A 19,786-nucleotide genomic window follows, 5' to 3' on the forward strand; every position below is an offset into this window, starting at 1 on the left:
TTGGATTTCTCAACAACTGAATTAATGATGAAGAGTAAATCAAATTAACACATTTACATTTTTGGGGGGATTTGACATAAAATGCTGACATTGATAATGATGATCTAAAATTCATGTTCTGTCAATTTAAGGAGGACCTCAATGAAAAACTGTTAAGCCATTAAACCAAGAGTATATAAAATTAGTTAAAACACACACCCACAGACACACATACTCACTCCATGCCTTAAAATCTTACAGCTAATATATAAAATAAAAATATTAAGATTTATACAAATCTGACAACTTAAACAATTTATAAGTCATTACCTAACTTTTCTAGACCATTAACAATTTTTATAAATCAATCATGCCAGAGAAAAATCTCAATTATCTTTCTAATCTTTCCATAGAAAATATTATAATATCAGTGACATTTAAAGAGACATTAAAGACTATGTAGTCAAAAGTATAGAGAAAAAAAGTATTATAGAATTATGTTGGGCAGTAGATAATATATTGATTTTTAATATTTTATGGTATCTGTGATATATGCTAACTTTATAGTGATTTTAAATATTCACTTTAATCTGAGTTATAGAAAATTAGTGATTTTTAAGTTTGCTCTTAGAGAGGGTGCCATTACTAAATCAGTTTCAGGCCAAAGCTTCAGCTACCCTCTTCCCCCTAAACCTACATCTGCTTTGTAGAAGAGACCAGAAGACTCAAAAGAAGAGGGGAAAACATGCACATAACCAGCCACTGGAGACCCAAAGAAGTTGAGGTCTTATAGAAAGGGATAGAATTAAAGTTACAGCAAAGGTAATCCTGAGAGGAAGGTTAATAGCAATACAGGTCTACCTAAAGAAGATAGAAAAATCGCAAATAAACAACCTAACCCTACATCCAAGAGAACTACAAGAACAACAACAAACAAAGCCCAGAGTGAGTAGAAGGAAGGAAATAATCAAGATTGGAGCAGAATTAAATGATGTAAGACTGAAAAAAAAAATTCAAAGGATCAATGAATCCAGGAGCTGGTTCTTTGAAAAGATAAACAAAATTGACATGCTTTTAACCAGACTCATTAAGAAAAAAAAGATGACCCAAATAAATAAAATCAGAAATGAAAGAGAAGAAGTAACAACTGATACCACAGCAATACAAAGGATTATAAGAAATTACTGTGAACATCTATATGCCAAGAAATCAGAGAACCTGGATGAAATGGATAAATTTCTAGAAACATACAATCTTTCACAACTAACTCAAGAAGACACAGAAAGCCTGAATAGACTGATAACAACTAGCGAAATCAAAACAGTAATTAAAAACTCCCAGCACACAAAAGCCCTGGACCAAATATTTTACCAAATATTTAGGGAAGAACTAACTCTTATCTTTCTCAAACTATTCTAAAAAAATTCAAGAAGAAGGAAGACTCTCAAACTCTTTTTATGAGGCCAGTATTATCCTAATTTACCCTGGCTGGTTTGGCTCAGTGGATTGAGCGTCGGCCTGCGAGCTAAGTGTCGCTGGTTCGATCTTCCAGTCAGGGCACATCAGAGAAGGAAAACTCTGACTCCAAAAAACCTCCGCTGCCTTGCGGCATACCTCTTCAGGGGAAAGGCTAAGGGAGTAAACCCCGACAGAAAATCCGGAGCCGGAGTCCCTAAGGCGGTTTGACGTTGTAGTCAATACCGGCAACCCCTGCGGCGCACCTGAAGCCAAGCTGTATTGACTCCGTCTTTCCCTTGGATCCTTCAGCTGCGAAGAGAGGGGGGGTCTGTTGCATGGGCAACAGCAGACCCTCCATATCACCCTGCCCAGGCTCTGTAGGTTCAGCTCTTGAGAAGCTACACCATCGTCTCTCGAGACGGACGGCTGCCGACGATTATCCTAATTCCAAAACCAGGTCAAGACACAACAAATAAAGAAAATTCCAGACCAATATCTCTGATGAACAGAGATGCTAAAATCCTCAACAAAATATTGGCAATCCAGATCCAGCAATACATTGAAAAGATCATACACCATCATCAAGTGGGATTTATCCCAAGGATGCAAGGATGGTACAATATTTGCAAATAATTGAATGTAATATACCACATAAATAAATGAAAGACAAAAATCACATGATCATATCAATAGATGCTGAAAAATCATTTGATAAAATCCGCCACCCATTTATGATAAAAAGACACTCAGCAAAGTGGGAATAGAGGGAATATACCTCAACATAATAAAGACCATATATGAGAAACCTACCGCCAACATTATACTCAATGGGTAAAAGCTAAAAGCTTTAAAAGCTTTTTCCTTAAGATCAGAAACAAGACAAGGGTGTCCACTTTTACCACTCTTATTCAACACAGCAGTGGAAATTCTAGCCACAGCAATCATACAAGAAGAAATAAAATACTTCAAATTTGGAAAGGAGGAAATCGTCGTCGTCGGCAGCCGTCCGTCTCGAGAGACGATGGTGTAGCTTCTTAAGAGTCTATCTGCACCGCCGAGAATGGCTGTGCAGTCCGACTCGGGAGTGACATGGTATCTGTCTCCTCCCGTGTTGAATCGACATCTTGCGATGACGCTGAAGCTACAGAGCCTGGGCAGGGTAATATGGAGGGTCTGCTGTTGCCCATGCAGCAGACCCCCCCTCTCTTCGCAGCTGAAGGGTCCAAGGGAAAGACGGAGTCGATACAGCTTGGCTTCAGGTGCGCCGCAGGAGTTGCCGGTGTTGACTACAACGTCAAACCGCCTTAGGGACTCCGGCTCCGGATTTTCTGTCGGGGTTTACTCCCTTAGCCTTTCCCCTGAAGAGGTATGCCGCAAGGCAGCGGAGGTTTTTTGGAGTCAGAGTTTTCCTTCTCTGATGTGCCCTGACTGGAAGATCGAACCAGCGACACTTAGCTCGCTGGCCGACGCTCAATCCACTGAGCCAAACCAGCCAGGGTTGGGTTAGATAGTAACTTGGGAGTAACCAGTCATGGAGAAAAGGGGGAAATAAAACTGTCATTATTTGTAGACAACATGATAGTAAACCCTGGAGTCTCCACCAAAAAACTACTCGACCTAATAAGCGAATTTGGTAAAATCTGGTACATTTACACAATGGAATACTATCAGCATAAAGAAATAATTCCTACCTTTTGCAACAGCATAGTTGGAACTGGAGACTATTACACTAAGTAGAATAAGCCAGTTGGTGAAAGACACATACCCTAAGACCCCACTTATAAGAGGAATCTAATGAACAAAAACTAAGGAGCAAAACAGAACCAAAGACATAGAAACATGGAACAGACTGACAGCTACCAGAGGGAAGGGGTTGGGGGTAATGGTGGAAAGAAGAAGGGATGTGTCAAAGACACATGGACAATGGTGGGGATTGACTGTGGGAGTGCGGAGGGGGCTGGGCAGAGGAGAATAAAAGGGAAAAATTGGGATTACTGTGACAGAATAATTAAGAATAATAAAAAAGCAATGAAAAAAATAAAGTTCTCTTCATGAGAATAAAAAATCATTTAAGAAGAGGGGGGAGAGACTTGACTCTGAATGTTGCACAATATTTCCTCTCTACCTTCTCTGTTTTTTATCAGCATGTGGTTGATTCAAGCTCTTTGTCTAGTCCTCTCTGAACCCAAAGGTTATGCTCTCATTCTCTATCTTACACAAAAATCTCAGAGGGGTGGGAATCAGATTTAATAATTTTTCTTTTTTGTAATAACATTCTAATTCCCCCAAAGCTTCATCTCACAGACAAAGGTTTTACCCTAGACTATTCTCAAGGCTTGAAATATGACTGAATATTTCAGCTTCACTGGAGAGGACACTCCAGCGTCATCGCAAGATGTCGATTCAACACGGGAGGAGACAGATACCGTGTCACTCCCGAGTCGGACTGCACAGCCATTCTCGGCGGTGCAGATAGACTCTTAAGAAGCTACACCATCGTCTCTTGAGACGGACGGCTGCCGCCGCCGCCGCCGCCGCCGCCGCCGCCGCCGATGACGAATCACTCTCTCCTCGCATAGGTCCATCATACCCTGATGTCCTCACCTGCACACTTATCACTCACATTCCTTGCTTTGCTCTCCTAGCAGTCTGTAAGAGGGAGCTTTTCCTAGAAAATTGTCTTAGTCCATTTGAATTATTATAACTAAATACCACAGACTGGGAGGATCATAAACAATAGAAATTTATTTCTCACAGTTCTGGAGGCTGGGAAGTCTATAATCAAAGCACTAGCATAGCTGTGTTATGGTGAGGACCATCTTCCTGGTTCACAGCCAGCCTCTTCTCCCTGTGTCCTCATGAAGTAGAAGGAACTAGGGAGCTCTCTGGGGTCTCTTTTATAAGAGTATTCATCCAATCTAGTCTTGACAAAAGCAGGAAATAACATAACATGGGAACAGCTTTCCAAACTACTGATTGCTTGTCCTAATATAACCATAGAATCAGGAAGATAAATCTTCCCCAAGCATAGAAATATTTATTGTAAAAATCTGTTTTCCTAAATTTTCCTATGTGGCTTTACATGCTAATCTTTCATTAGTATACACTTCACAGTTAGAGGGACTTCCCCTCTAAATTGTTGTAGATTTTATTGAAAATAATATGCCTTTTTCTTATTGTTCAGGTGAGAAATGTGGTCCTATGCAAAGTGGGGTAACTCGTTTCATGCATTACTTTTTGTTTTGTTGTTGTTTTGAGCTTGAGAACACTTCTAAGATCCCCAATCTCATAGACTAACTATAGAACTAGGCTCCTAAGACTAGCTCTTATTCTTTTATTCCCATAGCCATTTCTTAACTCAATCTAACAGAACCCTTTTGATAGGGTTTGCAAAGCTATAAATTCTTATAAGCAAAAATATTTAGCAACATGCAGGATGGACATTTACAGTATTGCAAGCTACTTGCATCTGCAAGATGTACAGAAAAAGCTTGTTCACAAAGCTTGTATTATACATATATTTAGGAGAGATGCAGAAATTAAAATGCAATGGTTCCCTAAGAGAAGCATCAAAAGAGGAAATATCTACATGATGGGCAGAGACCATGACGACTGGAAGTGGCCATTGACATCAAGTCAATCAACATTCTGCCTGTTAAGTTCTGATTCAATCTTGCTTTAGGATTTTGATCTTTGATCTCATTATGAAAATGAAAAGTCCAACATTTTTTTTCCTCAGAAAGTAAAATTTGTCAATAGAATTTCAGGATTTAAAAAAATCAGAAGTAACTTACATTTAGGCCCATCCAGATTAATCTAATGGAGAATGTACCCTTCTTACACATGATACAATTTGTTGATCTATCTCTTAAGCACTAGCCAGTTGTGTAGCTTGGCTCTCCTCCTTGGCATTGCACAGCTTCCCAACTCAGCATCTTAAACCAAAATCTCCATTCTCTCTCCCGAGTGTCCACGTCCACTCTTCTCTTTTACTGTTTGCTCTACATAGGCACTCTCTTCTGAACCCAAATATAAGAGACATAAGTCTATCTGTTCTGTCTCTCAGTATTTCACATAAGCTGCCCATTTCTCTTCTACCTGTTGCCTCTACTCTAGCCTTTGTTGCCATTAATCCCCACTGAATTACTGCTGTAGCTTTTTGACTGATCTTGCTATGGATAGTCTAGTTCCAATCTCCTATCCAATCTCTAATAGTAGCCATAGTGATCTTTTAAAAAGGCACATCTGACTTTACCGCAGTGGTTTCCCATCGCTAATATCCTTAATCTGGCTTACCTCTGCAACCTGCCTACCTCCTTAAGCCCCATCTTGCTCCCTGCTATTGCTTACTTTGTAGTTTAGCTACACTTTCCATATTTTAATTCCTTGATTATACCATGCTCTGTTTTACCTCAGGGTGTTTGCATATACTAAGAAAAATTAAAGCCATTAGAACAGAACTTTATAATTTTCAGCTACCAAATCCACCCACTTATCTGCATCTGTGCCATATCATACTCTGCTTTCTCTCATGTTACTATTAATGAAATGACCTTGCTCTAATGCAAGGCCAGTCTTCCTCTTGTACACTAGACTCATTCCCCTCTTGTCTCCTCATGGTCCCAGCAACTTCCTGCATCATCCCTTTTCCCCTGTCACTATATCATTCCTGCTATAGTCTGATTATTTGTGTACTCTCAACATTTGTATGCTGAAATCCTAACCACAAAGAAGATGATATTAGGAGGCGGAGTCTTTGAGAGGTGCTTTGGTCATGAGGGTAAAGCCCTCCTGAATGAGATGAATGCTCTTATGAAAGAGACCCCAGAGAGCTCCCTAGTTCCATCTACTTCGTGAGAACACAGGGAGAAGAGGCTGGCTGTGAACCAGGAAGATGGTCCTCATCAGAACACAGCTATGCTAGTGCCTTGATTTTAGACTTCCCAGCCTCCAGAACTGTGAGAAATAAATTTCTGTTGTTTATGATCCTCCCAATCTGTGGTATTTAGTTATAATAATCCAAATGGACTAAGACAATTCCAGTTAGTATGCATGTATGCTGTTTATTCTCTAATTTAAAACAACTGGGCTCCACATCACCCCTTAGTTATACTCTATCACTCCTCTACCTCTGTGGAGACACTGGAGCAGGATGGCTAGTGCCTCAAGTCCCCTGAACTTTTATTTAAAGTCCTACTTTCAGTGAGCTATCCCCTGGTCACTCTGCTTTAGATTGCAACCTCTCCAGATACATCATAACTCATACTCCTTTCCCTACTTTCTCCCCCGGCTAAAATGTAAGATCTCTGAGAGCAGGGATATTTGTCTATGTTGCACACTGTTGTATCACAGTGTCTACTTTCACGAGAGCAGGAAATCTTCCTCTTCATACTCTTGAGTGCCTGACATGACCCCTGTGTCAGAGACAGCGCTCATTCTCTCTGGTGAATGAAGGAATGCATACATGAGCACTGGAGAGCTTCAGCTCCCCTTGGCTCCCCTCCACCACCACAGCAAACATGATGATGGCCTTTTAATACTTCGAAAGCCTAAATATCCTGATAAGTTGTCCACTCAGTAACTGCTTACAGTCTAAGTCAGTGGCCAGCAAACGTTTTCTCTAGAGTCGGGTAGTATAAACAGTTTAGGCTCAAAGGACCAAATGGTCTCCATCACAACTTTTCTACTCTTCCGTAGTAGTGATGCTCCAAGAAAACTTTATTTACTAAGCAGGCAGCAGGTAGGATCTGGCCTGCAGGCTGTAATGTGCCAAGCCCTGGTCTAAGTTGTTTTTCTGAATCTTAACTCATCTGCCCAGGTATGCAGATTGAGTCCTATCCATTGCCTCATAGGTTATTTTATCATTCACAAGGACCTCACCCATTACCCACCCCCCACTCTAGCTCCAGGTCACTTCCAGTTTACAGCATAAAACTTTTTTAGAAATACAATTAAAGCCACCAGTAATGTTAATACAATAAAAGAAAATCTTGCTACTTGGGACATCACATGGTTTTTACCCTCAGTATTCCTTAAGTGGCATCATGTCCTATGACCCCTCCAAAGAAAGTATATTAGAATTTTTCTTCTTCTGCAGCTTTATTAGAAAGATAAACTCTAGGAGGAACAAATACAGATTCTTATAATTTGTTTTCAGAGGTGTCTAGTATAACCCATATTTTTAAAAATTTTGTAGATAATATATCTCTCTCTTGGGTGTACAGGCCTATGTCACTCAAGAAATATCTGTTTGCTTACGCTTACAAAATACTGCCATGGGATAATTTAAATTCAAATTAGAAGCCATCCAAAGACAACTTTATTTTGTTGTTGTGATGAGAGGGTAATCAAAGTAGTCAGTTATTTCTCAGGATAAAATTGTCCTTTAAATAAAATAAATGATACAAATATTTCAATTGATGCTGATTTTATTTTTTGCCAATGTTTTCTGATTTTGCTTTTTTATCAATTAACAGACTCTAATAAGGTATTGTTAAGAGTCATTTCTCTAAAAATAACTGCTTTCAACTTGTTAAAGCAATAACGTGTGGCAGTTTAATAATGGATCTTGGTTTGTATGACAACACATTAGTTTGAATGGGCAAGGGTTTTAGTTAATTGTTAATTTACAACAACAAACTCTAACTGACTAGGTGATCGTTGTTAAGGCTGATTTTTACCACATTTAAGATATACCTAGGAGAGATCATTTGTATTTGTTAAAGGTGCATTAACTCTTTCACACCAACATATCTGGGACCATCTAGCACTAAAGATATAATTTTCTATTAGTAAACTAGGCTCCAGATGCAGGGGATCTTTATGGAGAGCTGACCTGCAGTTTTCTCAGGATCTCAAGCGTGGGAGGAAATCTAGTCACCTTCAGTCTCTTTCATACCAGGTAAGGGTCACTTCATGTCATTGCTTCAGATTATTGTAGATGTCAGCAAAATCTCCTTCAAAAACAGGGTAGGAAGTTCAGGCAGATATCAAAGAAGGTTCAGGTGTTCTCAAGGGAAGAGTAAAGTTATATGAAAGCTTTTCTCTATTACTGGCAGTTATGGAAATTTGGACAGAATATATGGTATAGTGAAACTCATATTTGTCATTCTGGTTAAGATCAAGGATATTCAGAACATCTTGGTTTATACATTGGTTCTCTGTGCCACTGGGGAAATTATTTACTTTCTCCAGGCTTCAGTTTTTTTCATATATAAAATAAAGATAATAATGACACCTAACATAGAGTTGTACTGAGGGTAGTTATATAACATATCCAATGTTAGCATAGGGTCTGGCACATGGTATATATATTATTCTTTATCTTTCAGCTTTAATATAAAATATTTTTGAGTGAAAATAAAAGGCACAGGAAAAATAGTTCTGTGCTCATCAAGAAGAAAAAAGCCAAAAAAGATAAGTAACATTTGTAATATATAATTTCCTCAACATAGAATCTGTTTCTAAACTATTCTAATTGCATTTTTGTTAAACCAACCATTTCTTTTCTGAGCTGTAAGAAATAGTCGGCAGCCGTCCATCTCGAGAGAGGATGGTGTAGCTTCTTAAGAGTCTATCTGCACCGCCGAGAATGGCTGTGCAGTCCAACTCGGGAGTGACACGGTATCTGTCTCCTCCCGTGTTGAATCGACATCTTGCGATGACGCTGGAGTGTCCTCTCCAGTGAAGCTGAAGCTACAGAGCCTGGGCAGGGTGATATGGAGGGTCTGCTGTTGCCCATGCCCGTCCGTCTCGAGAGACGATGGTGTAGCTTCTTAAGAGTCTATCTGCACCGCCGAGAATGGCTGTGCAGTCCGACTCGGGAGTGACACGGTATCTGTCTCCTCCTGTGTTGAATCGACTATTCTAATTGCATTTTTGTTAAACCAACCATTTCTTTTCTGAGCTGTAAGAAATAGTACTAAATATGTAATTAATATTCTGAATAATTTGGGAAATTCAAATATTTATCCATTCCTCACAATTCCACCATTCACGTTGGAAAAAAAGTAATTAAGTTAATTGAAATGATTCCTGTCTCATACAGAGTGGCCTTATTAGATCCTTTATATTTGACCACAAGAGATGCCCTACAGAATAGATATTTTTATATGAGGGAATGTGGGAGAAGAAAACAAATTCTGAAGTATAGAATTACAATTGAGGTTAAAAGGCTGTGTATATAGTTATGATAGTATATTAAGGTGGAAGAGGGGACCAAGCAGTAAAGAACACCCAGGGATTTCTGAGCACGCTGAGGCAATGAGCTCATGTCCTCTCTGCCAGGAGATGACTCTGTGGATTGATGAGAGGTTTTAGAAATTATGTTTCTGAAATACTTCTTCTGAAGTAGATTGCACACATGAGCACACATGTGCATGAGTGTGCACACATGTGTGAGCACACAGATGCACACGCCCTACAATAAAATAAATGACTTCTATAGGACAAAGATACATATAACAAAAGTTGAATCAACACTTTCTCATCTTTTTCTTCACAATCGTCTTCAATGTTTTATATCCATTACATCTCTAATAAATGTAGCCCTGGATGTAAGGAAGAGTTAGATAGACATGTTTCAACATTCAAAGTGAGGACATTCTTGGTGGACTAACAATAGAGTTAATTTTCCTTCAAAAAAAACAAAACAAAACTTCTTTTGAATAGAAAGAGATTATCTTCCTTATAAAGGAAGATTATTTTCCAGAGAAAAAACACAGGTGATTTGTAATTAAAATGCACTAAGTTAATAGCGGTAAAAACCACTCTCATCAGAGCCCATTTTAATGCTTGAACAGTCAAAAGGGAACAATTACAACGAAGCCCCATCCTTGCCTCCTTACTGAGAACTTCACAGGCTCTGCCAGGGGCATCTCAAGAGACTCTTCTCTTCACCATTCTTCTTTTTTGTTACCCTTTTATGTGCAAAGGCACTGAAATGAAAATTCAATTTTTCCATTTGGTTCCTCCCTATTAACTTTTACTACTGATGTTACAATAAAATTCTCAAAGAGTCAGAACCCTTTCTTACTTTGGTTTCTAGAATAGTAAAGCCTCATAATAAATTCATTGAGTACTGTGTACTTGTACAAATAACAGAAGTCAACACTTACAAACGTATGCAGGAAATGGAATTGGTTAAAAGAATGTAAGAGGCAAGTCAATGGACAGAGGCTTGAAGAACCATACTTGAGCAAGATCCAGTGGAAGCATGACCAGCCAGAGGCTGCCTGCCTAGGACTCTTCTGTTCACCACCTTGTCACACTGTTGCACTGTCAGCAACCACACCCATCATGCAACAAACTTTTCTACTAAATAGAGGCTCGTGTGACAGTGGGTCTGAGCCATCCCCTCAAGATTCAATGTTCTGGTTGGGAGCATCAGATTGACCATGCTGAGGTCTAACTGCCAGAAAGGTGAACAGAGGGGATATCTATCCCCTGTAGCTTTCCTGGTGGAAGGCTAGACCCTCTCTCCTACCTACCCTGAGATTCCTCCCAAAGAGAAGAGTGTTGTATACTGCCCAACCAAACCAACTTTCTACATCTTATCTTCTGGGAGTTCTCATTCCTCTGCCTATCCCTAGGGTTACATTCCCAAGCAATGGAGTGATAGCAACAGAAGATAGAAAAAAAAGAGCATACAGAGTACCTTTCTTGTTGCAATGTCTGGCTAATGGACTAGTGTCTTAGTCCATTCAGGCTGCTGTAACAGAATACAATAAACCAAGTGATTTATAAACAATAGACATTTATTTCTCACAGTTATGAAATATTGGAAAGTCTAAATTCAAGGCAGCATCAGATTCAGTGCCTGGTAAAGGCCTGCTTCCTGGTTTATAGGTGACCTCTGGCTTCTCCTCACTTAGTGGAAGGGGAGAGGAAGCTCTTTGTTATTAGGGCACTAATCCTATTCATGAAGGCTACACTGTCATGACCTAATCACCTCCCAAAGACTCCTGTGCTAATATTTTCTCTTTAGGGGTTAGGATTTCAACATTAGAATGCCGTGGAGACTCAAACATTCACACCAGAGCATCCAGGCTCACTCACAAAGAAAGAGGTAAGAACTAAAACCAAAATACTTTCCTGTCTCAATACTAAGCAATTCTGGGTCAAAGTTTAAGTGCTTGCTTTATTGCTAAATAAATTCAGGAACCAGGCAAAAATAACTCAGGTACTTGCTCTAGGGAAAGCTTGCTCTTGAAATGAAAAGCTATTAACCAGTTAAAATAGTTAATTTATCAACACTAACACTTTGTTCATCAAGGTTCACTTTAAGACCTTCACTTCGAGCCCCATTAGTCCAAAGTCATTAGGTCTTTAAATTCTGCTCAATCTCAACCATTTTTCCATCTAGCAAGACCAGGCTCTACAACATTATAAATATTTTTGCTTGGCACTTCTGAAATGTTTCTAAGTTTAAAGGTGATGTTCTTCATTTCAGTGAAACTGATATTTAGCTTTGCTTGATTAATAGGTTCTGCTGGTGATCTCTTGGGAGAGTCGGCTGCCAACAAGGCATGGTTATCCAAAATGATCAGGAAAACTCTAAAAGGCCTAAGAATTTCCCTCTCCCTCATATGTATCAAAATTTCTATTGAAATACATGTGAGAAACAAAATACTATGAATGTTATTTTTTATCTATTTACAAGTATACTCCCAGCACCTAAAACAGTGCCTGTCATATACTAAAGTCTCAATAGATACTTGGATAAAAGAAACCGAAAATAAATCATAAATGGAATTTTTATGCAGTTTTAATGATTGGACAAACACATATTTTAATTAATAGAAGTCAAGATGAGAGGGAAAATAATCATAATTCTATTATTCAAAACATCTACTTTTATTGTATTGCTTTCCAGTTCTTAGCCACATGCAGGCATATATTTTGTAGTGCTATAACCTTAACATAGATATACTCATGTATTTTGCTTTTCTTCCCAAAAGGTCCCAAGTATTTTTGTGTTGCTATGTTGTTATTATAACGATCATCTTAATGACTAGATAATGGTCCATGAATGTGAATTTTCATTATCATCCACCCATTAACTGCCAACTGAAAAGTATGTTTTTCACTTATAAGCAAGTTTTTTAGAAACATTTAATAAAACTAAAATTACTATCCCTCACCTCAATTCTTTTTTTCAGTGGGTATTGAAACATGCCAGACGTTACAAATCAGAATAAGAAGATAGGAGTTCCAGTTTATTTATTGTAGTTATCCCCTGAAAATCAATAAACTTTGCATTTTTTTCTTAAGATAAATGAAGCTCTCTCTGCTTGGGTCTCAGTAGAGTATAATTAATATCTTTTGTTAAGGCATTTTACAAATATGATATACTCCACAGATGCTCAATTCTAGTCACAAATACTTATTTCAGATAGTGAGGATTAAAACAAAACAAAACAAAAATAATCCTCAGAAAATCACAGAAAAGACAATAATAAAAAATTGTGTTTGCAAAGACATCATATCAAGGTTTTAGGCCCAGATCTCATCCAGGCAACTCTGTCAAATAGTTTTAAATTGAAATTAGCATGAACACAGTCTGTGGTAAGATAAAGCCTGCAAATAGCATGCTTGAAGGAAAAGCCATATGCATGTGCCTTAGTGTTATTTTATAGAGTCACATTAGTAGCTCAATTATGGAAGAAAGTTTTCTACATATAGAATTTGTCTATCTCGAATTCATTTTCATTCCAGATTTTATAGCTATAATTGGCAGCATGATAAACTGGATTATTGTGTTAATCCCAGGAACAGTATTTAAGGATATTTAAGAAAGTAGTATTATTTGAGACAATGATCACTTTTAAAGAAAATTCTTTAAAAAACACATATGCTAATTGAAAATACATAAGTAATTATTATAATTGGCAAAATAATTTGAGTTAAATACAAAAAAAAAAAGACTGAAATAAACTGATGTTCTGACTGAAAAAATAATGCACATTATAAAACATCAGATCCTTTTCTGCTTTCCACAACATGTAATAAATAGGTTATGGCTGAATTGCTGGAAAGATGCAAAATTCCTGATTGACACCGGAAGCTGCTATTTCTAATAGAACCAAGAAATACCATTGTGGACCTACTTATCTGGACTAGGACAATCCTTGTGGACTTTCTGAAAGACCTTCCAACTAGGCTCCACTTCCCTCTCCCTGAATCTGTGAGAGAACAGCTAGACCAATTCCTCAAAATGGTTTGGAATTCAGCTATAATAACTGTATCTCAGAGAACCTCCTGAGATAGATTATTCCTCTCCTCTGTGTTCTTCCAGTTCCTTGCCTCCATATTGCTCTGTGATCTCTCTTTCCTGCTCAAAACCCCACTGTCATTCTTCCCACATTTTTTTCAGTTAGGTCTTCTGGCATCCTTGTTCCATGGTCAAGAGACTTGCATCCATCCCCAGGCTTAACACTGAACAGTCACCCCACATCCTGCCATATTTTAGATGCAGCCCTTTGCTGAGAATGTCACTTCCCTACAATGCACTGCAGGGAGGCTGCTCCTGGTCTCCATGCCCTGTGCCTCCTGCAATGGGAGGGTTGGTGCTCTCCTGGTTCTCACATAAACTTGCTGGTCATTACTCCCCCACCCTCTTTTAAAACCTCTCCTTTGACACCCATGCCAGTCACCTCTACTTTATCATTGACTTCTGCCAGTCCTCCTGGTCACTATGTCCCATTTATTGAAAACTGATAGCACCTTGACATTTTGAGTCCTGCTGCTATCCTGAGCGACTTCAATGTTGATGTAGAAGAGTTACCTCATGCTCAAATCTCTAAATTTCTCAAATGCTTCTTTTCCACTGCATTCATTTCTTCCCTGCAACCTCTTGCATCTTTAACACTCCTTACATGACCTCTAACACTTAAATCTTAAGGTTCAAACATCCTCTCCTCCAAATACAACCTCCTAATTTTTCGGTTTGTTCAGCTATTCTACTTTCACCTGTTTGACATCATAGAGGCTTCTAGAGACCCTGAGCTCCTTCTACATCTGTACCTTCTTATATTCACTCATTTCCATACCCAGCTCAGTTCCCACAATTCATCACTTCTACTATATTGCAAATACCATCAAATACCTTTCCCTGTTTTTCTTACACTGTACTACCACTTTCAATTTGGGATAAAACTGTTTGCCTTCTTGGTGCCTGTACCTTGGCTGCTCACTCTACCAGAGAATATTTCAAAACCTCACATACAGTTATATACAAATAAAATAATGGTAATTATTATTGACTATACCTTCATTATGACCTATTGGTCTAGTTATTTATTATTTTGCACGCAGATGCCCTGCTTTCTTTTGTCTCTAGATTTTATCTCTGCCATTCTCTCTGCTAGGTACCATCTTCTTTTATGTCTCAGCTCAGGTTTGGGTTCCTCATAAGCCTATGTTAGTTTACTTTCCTATGATATCCCACATTACTTCAGATGTTCCCAGTTATATTTGTACATCATATCTAACATACAGGATGGTAGTTTTCTGGTTTTTTGTTTGTGAACCAAAAGCCGTACTGGATTCTAACTTCAATAAAGAGTCTATGTTGGTCTTATTGAGACCTGCATCTTCAGCTCATAGCTCAGTATTTAGTGAATATGAGACACTATTTCTTGGATTAATCTATAAGTTTTCTTTGTACTTACACAATTTAACTTGATTCTGTAATACAGGCGGAAATACATGGCTTCAAGAAATAAAGTTAATCTGAATTAAATAATATTGAAGAAATAAGAAAGCCAAGGCACATGTTAACTGGGACACAAAAAGTTAATGGTGGAGTAACAAGGGAGCATACTCTTGAAATATAGAACCAAAAAACTGGGGAAGTTTCAGAAAGTGAATTTTGAAGTATAATAGTTATGTATTCTGAAGTTCATATTTTAAATCTTATTTGTATATTGTAAATTATATATTTTAACTTATTTATTTATGTATACTAAAGTTTTGTATTTCTATGTATAACTACCACATAAGAAGAAATGTGTGTGTGTGTATGTGTGTGTGTGTGTGTGTGTGTGTGTGTAATGACATTTAGCATGAGTCGTAGTTTTTGATGAATCACATTAAAGTAAGAATACAAAGGTCAGTTTCACCTTTCTCAGGCTCATGGCCACCAACTTTAGTGTAAATAATGCTAATCCATCAAATAAAAGCAAGCCACATACATTAAATAAATTACATAGAACAACTTAACTATATGGCATACTATTTTGACTGAATTCCACAGATTTAGCATACGTCTAAAAATGCTTGGCTCCACCTAATTTCTTTTAAGTGGATTGAAGAGTCTAAACAAATGAGATAAAAAGGTATGATAAGTAATACCTAAATCCTAAATTGTTAAAAAGAATTCTAATCAACTAGTCAGAATTTTCAACAAAAGCAAAAAAAGAAAAATGATTTGGACACAGATTGTTTATGTTTTCCCTGTACTTTCTTTTATGTATATAGCTTTATTTTAACAAAATCCCTTTGCCATTTTGTAGTGCTCATTGGTAGTGGAAAAAACATTTGATAACTTCATCCTTTCTTGAATTTCAGCTGAACACATATTTCTTGTTTCAGATTTCTCAAAGTTTTAACCAACATATATATTTATGCAGTACATTAATAACTAAATAAAAACTATTCAGTCAGAGTGCTTTCACCTCCTTTTTTTTCACAAACACAATATTTTTGCAAGACAAAAGAACGTGACTTTTAAATTACTCTCCCTAAACACTTCAGTGATCAACAATTCTAGCCTACATAAAGATAGTCAAATAAGGTAGTGTTTGGGTAGGGGGAGCTATTTGAGGAACTGAAAAATTATGATTCCCAGATGGAAATAATTAAAGCACTTTTTTTTTTAGCTCTGCAACTTTCATGGTATCATGTTCTTTGATACCTTTTAGCCAAATAAATGCTTTACAGGGCTCATTTTAGAAAATATAAAATCCCCAGCTAGTCTATACTCTTAAGCAAGTTGGCATAATAAAGATTTGGAAACAGGTACCTGATGCTCTGGCATAGTAAATGCACAAATTGCCGCTCACTTCAGTGTTTTTAAGAACATGGATGTCTAGTGAGATTGAAACTTTCGATTACAAAAGTAAACCCTCCCCTTGCACATGTTACTTTACTGACAGACAAATAGAGAGTAAAATATGGTGTATTGTATTAGTCCATTCAGGGTATTCTCAATTAAGATGCCAGAAAGTACTACAAGAAGGTAAAGAAACTATAGTAGTCTGAAAAAGAAATTGGAGTTTAATAATTATTATTCTGTAAATTTAGGACAAGATATATTATAAAACATTTAGAGATTTTATGATGTGTACGGAAAAACAGCATTATTTAGCTGTTTAGTTTAGATTAGCTTCATGAATCACTACTCATTCTGGAAATAAGATATCATTTGTTAAGAGAATACATAGTAAACTATTCCATTACTCCTAGATTCTAATTTCAACCTTGAAAATCACTAATTTCAAAGCAAAAATAAAACTAGGTTAATAAAATCAAAGTAAAAGCTTTAGGAACAAAAATTTTGTAATTTTGGTGGTGAAATTTCAACAAACATTATTTCAATAAATTGCATTTAAGTAAATCAAAGTCAAAGGACTCCAGTTTCTTTTACATAGCATGTATCTTCAAGTTTATTGGAAGCATTGCTTCTCAAGTGCTTCACAATGATTATTTTAAAAACCAAATCAGCTCAAGAACACTATATTTCTAAGGAATCTTTCACAATCACAATTATGTGTGCCTATTTACAATTTTAGAAAGCTTTGCTTAGTGGGTTATAGATCATCCAAATAACTTTCAATAAGAACTTATAAGATAAATCTCTTGAAATTGGAGCACATAACCAACATGAAGGTACAAATCTCATGGTTACACTGTGAGATATAACCCTTTAGCTTCATAAATCCATATATCCAAAACATATCAATTATGAAATATTTGAATACTGTTAATATTTTCTTACATTAAAGAATCAAATATGAAAGATCAGATATGTCTGCTTTAAGGAAGCTTCTGTTTTCCTTTTATTTTCTGTTTGGATTTTGATTTAGTAACAGAATGTTGAAAATCACCACTTTTATGTTCATTCTAAGTTACTGTGTGTACTCAATCAAGAACACTATCTAATCGGTGGTTGACCAGAGACTCAAAGGTCTAACTGGCATCTGGGACCAGCTCCTCTGTAAATGGTACATAACTCAAGGAAATGTTTCTGGATGATTCTTGTAAAAGGAAGTTTTACTTGTCTAAAGAAATCCTTTCCCCTATGTTTAGGAGTTATATTATTCCTAAGGGTGACCATTTCCTCCTTTAAATTCTTTTTCTTTTCTTTTTTGATAGGACATAGTAATACAAATGTACACACTGTTCTTCTTCCAACAGGTAATAGAATACTAGTAATGAGAAAGTATTTGTAATATTCTCCACTCACAGATTCCTGAATATAGATCCATCCAGAGGTGCGTCATCATGTCACCAGGGGACAACTCTCTCCTTGGTAAGATTTTTCGGACTACTCCCCTCTTACCCTTCCTCTGCTACCACAACTTCCTACCTGTGTGCAGGGAACAGTTCTCACATGTGTGGCAAGCTAAATCCTTCTCAGAGTGTCTGGGGGCACAGACATGGACCACCCAGGGAAAGTAAGCTAGTGGCAGAATTGGTACAAAACGGAGCTCCTAATTCTTCCTGAGAATTCTGATCAAGAAAACAGGTAGATTCAACAAGGATTGTTAACAGAAGTAAAGCAAGGAGGACATAAGGAGTAAAGAGGACCTCTATTCTTACTCTAAACATAATTGAACAACACTGGAAAGCCGGGGATATCTGTGGACAGAGGTCAAGATGAGATATAGACTTCTTAACACAAATACAATGAGTCCATAATCTTAGATTTATGAACCAGGGATAAATTTCTGGTTGACTCCTAAATCTACTAGAATATCCATCTCTACCCCAGAAGGTGTTAGTAGAGGATCTTTGAAGATGATTCCAACCAGAAAACTAATAAATTCAACAAAACAAACATGATTTGTTGCAGTATTTTCCCTAATAAGCCTACTGGTAACAGTAGTTATTGCTGTTATATATTAAGTACCTACAATATGCTAAAAACAAAGCTAAGTATTTATCTTCCCAACAAATTCATGAGGTAAAAGTGGTTATTCAAATTATTCCTGTTTTTGCCCTTGAGGAATTAGAACTGTGGAGTAGATAACTTTCCCAAGGTCATACAGCTAGTAAGTTGTGAGGCAGCCTCAAATTCAGAAAATAAAAGTCCAGAGTCCCCACTCTTAACCACTTACTACTCTGCTATCGACCTAAGAACTCATTGTCATTTCATTCTCAACTTCTCTTTGTCAGCCCCCCGAGTACCTGGTAGTCCAATTTGCCAGCATTCAATATTCTATTCAAAGGACCAACTGTCCTTGTCTCTAAATAAAATTGCCCTGTAAGTTATCATTCTTATCACCTGCTTTCCCTTTATCAAGCTGTATCCATTTATCCCTTTCCATTTTCTTCTTCACCCCAAACACTCCACACTTTTCTTTTCACTGTCCCCTGCCTCTGCTAATAATTCTCTTTTCTCTCACATAATTTCATTGCCATTTCTCTTATCCTCTCTCTTATCTCTTTTCCTGACCTTTCATCTGAAACTTTCCCTTACACACACACACACACACTCACACACTTAAAGAGTACTTGGGTTATCACCATATTAAAAGTAAACAAAGTAAAAATGCAAGTCATGGTCTGAGAGAAATATTCATTTTACAAGACATGTGTCTAGCAAAGGAACCATGTTTAGAATATATAAATACCCCCAGAAATCAATAAGCAAAAGAAAAACTGGGCAAATATTTAATATTTAAATGGGCATGTCACAAAAGAAGATATCCAAATGTTTAATAATAGTATTAGAAGATAAACAATATTAATATACATCAGGATAATATAAATTAAAACCATAGTAAGATATCACCACACATTCATCAGAACAGCTAAAATGAAAAAGACTGAGAATGCCCAGTGTGGGTGAGGACACAGAACAACTTGAACTCCCACACAAAATTGTTGGTCAGTAATACAAATAAATATTTGTTTACCTGTGAATCAGAAATCCCATGTCTAGGAATATAACCAAGAGAAATGTGTGCATATGTCCACAAAAATATGTATATAGCTATGTATGCAGTGATACTTTTCATAATAGTCCCAAACTAGAAATAACCCAAATATCCATCAATAATAGATCATGGATAAATAAATTATGATATATTCATACAATAAAATACTACTCCACAACAAATAACAA

General features: G+C 37.2%; 1 long non-coding RNA gene across 1 annotated transcript; it reads left to right on the plus strand.

The window, feature by feature from the left end:
• The first annotated feature begins 8,253 nt into the window (after window positions 1-8,253).
• Window positions 8,254-17,964, plus strand: LOC150008391 (uncharacterized). Its single transcript, XR_016511390.1, has 3 exons — window positions 8,254-8,338; window positions 11,423-11,503; window positions 17,905-17,964. It is a non-coding gene; the product is annotated as an uncharacterized LOC150008391 (long non-coding RNA).
• The last annotated feature ends 1,822 nt before the right edge of the window (window positions 17,965-19,786 follow it).

The sequence above is a fragment of the Furipterus horrens genome, unplaced genomic scaffold (genome assembly GCF_987537825.1).
Source record: "Furipterus horrens unplaced genomic scaffold, mFurHor1.1.pri manual_scaffold_5, whole genome shotgun sequence".
In the NCBI taxonomy this organism is placed as follows: Eukaryota; Metazoa; Chordata; class Mammalia; order Chiroptera; family Furipteridae; genus Furipterus; species Furipterus horrens.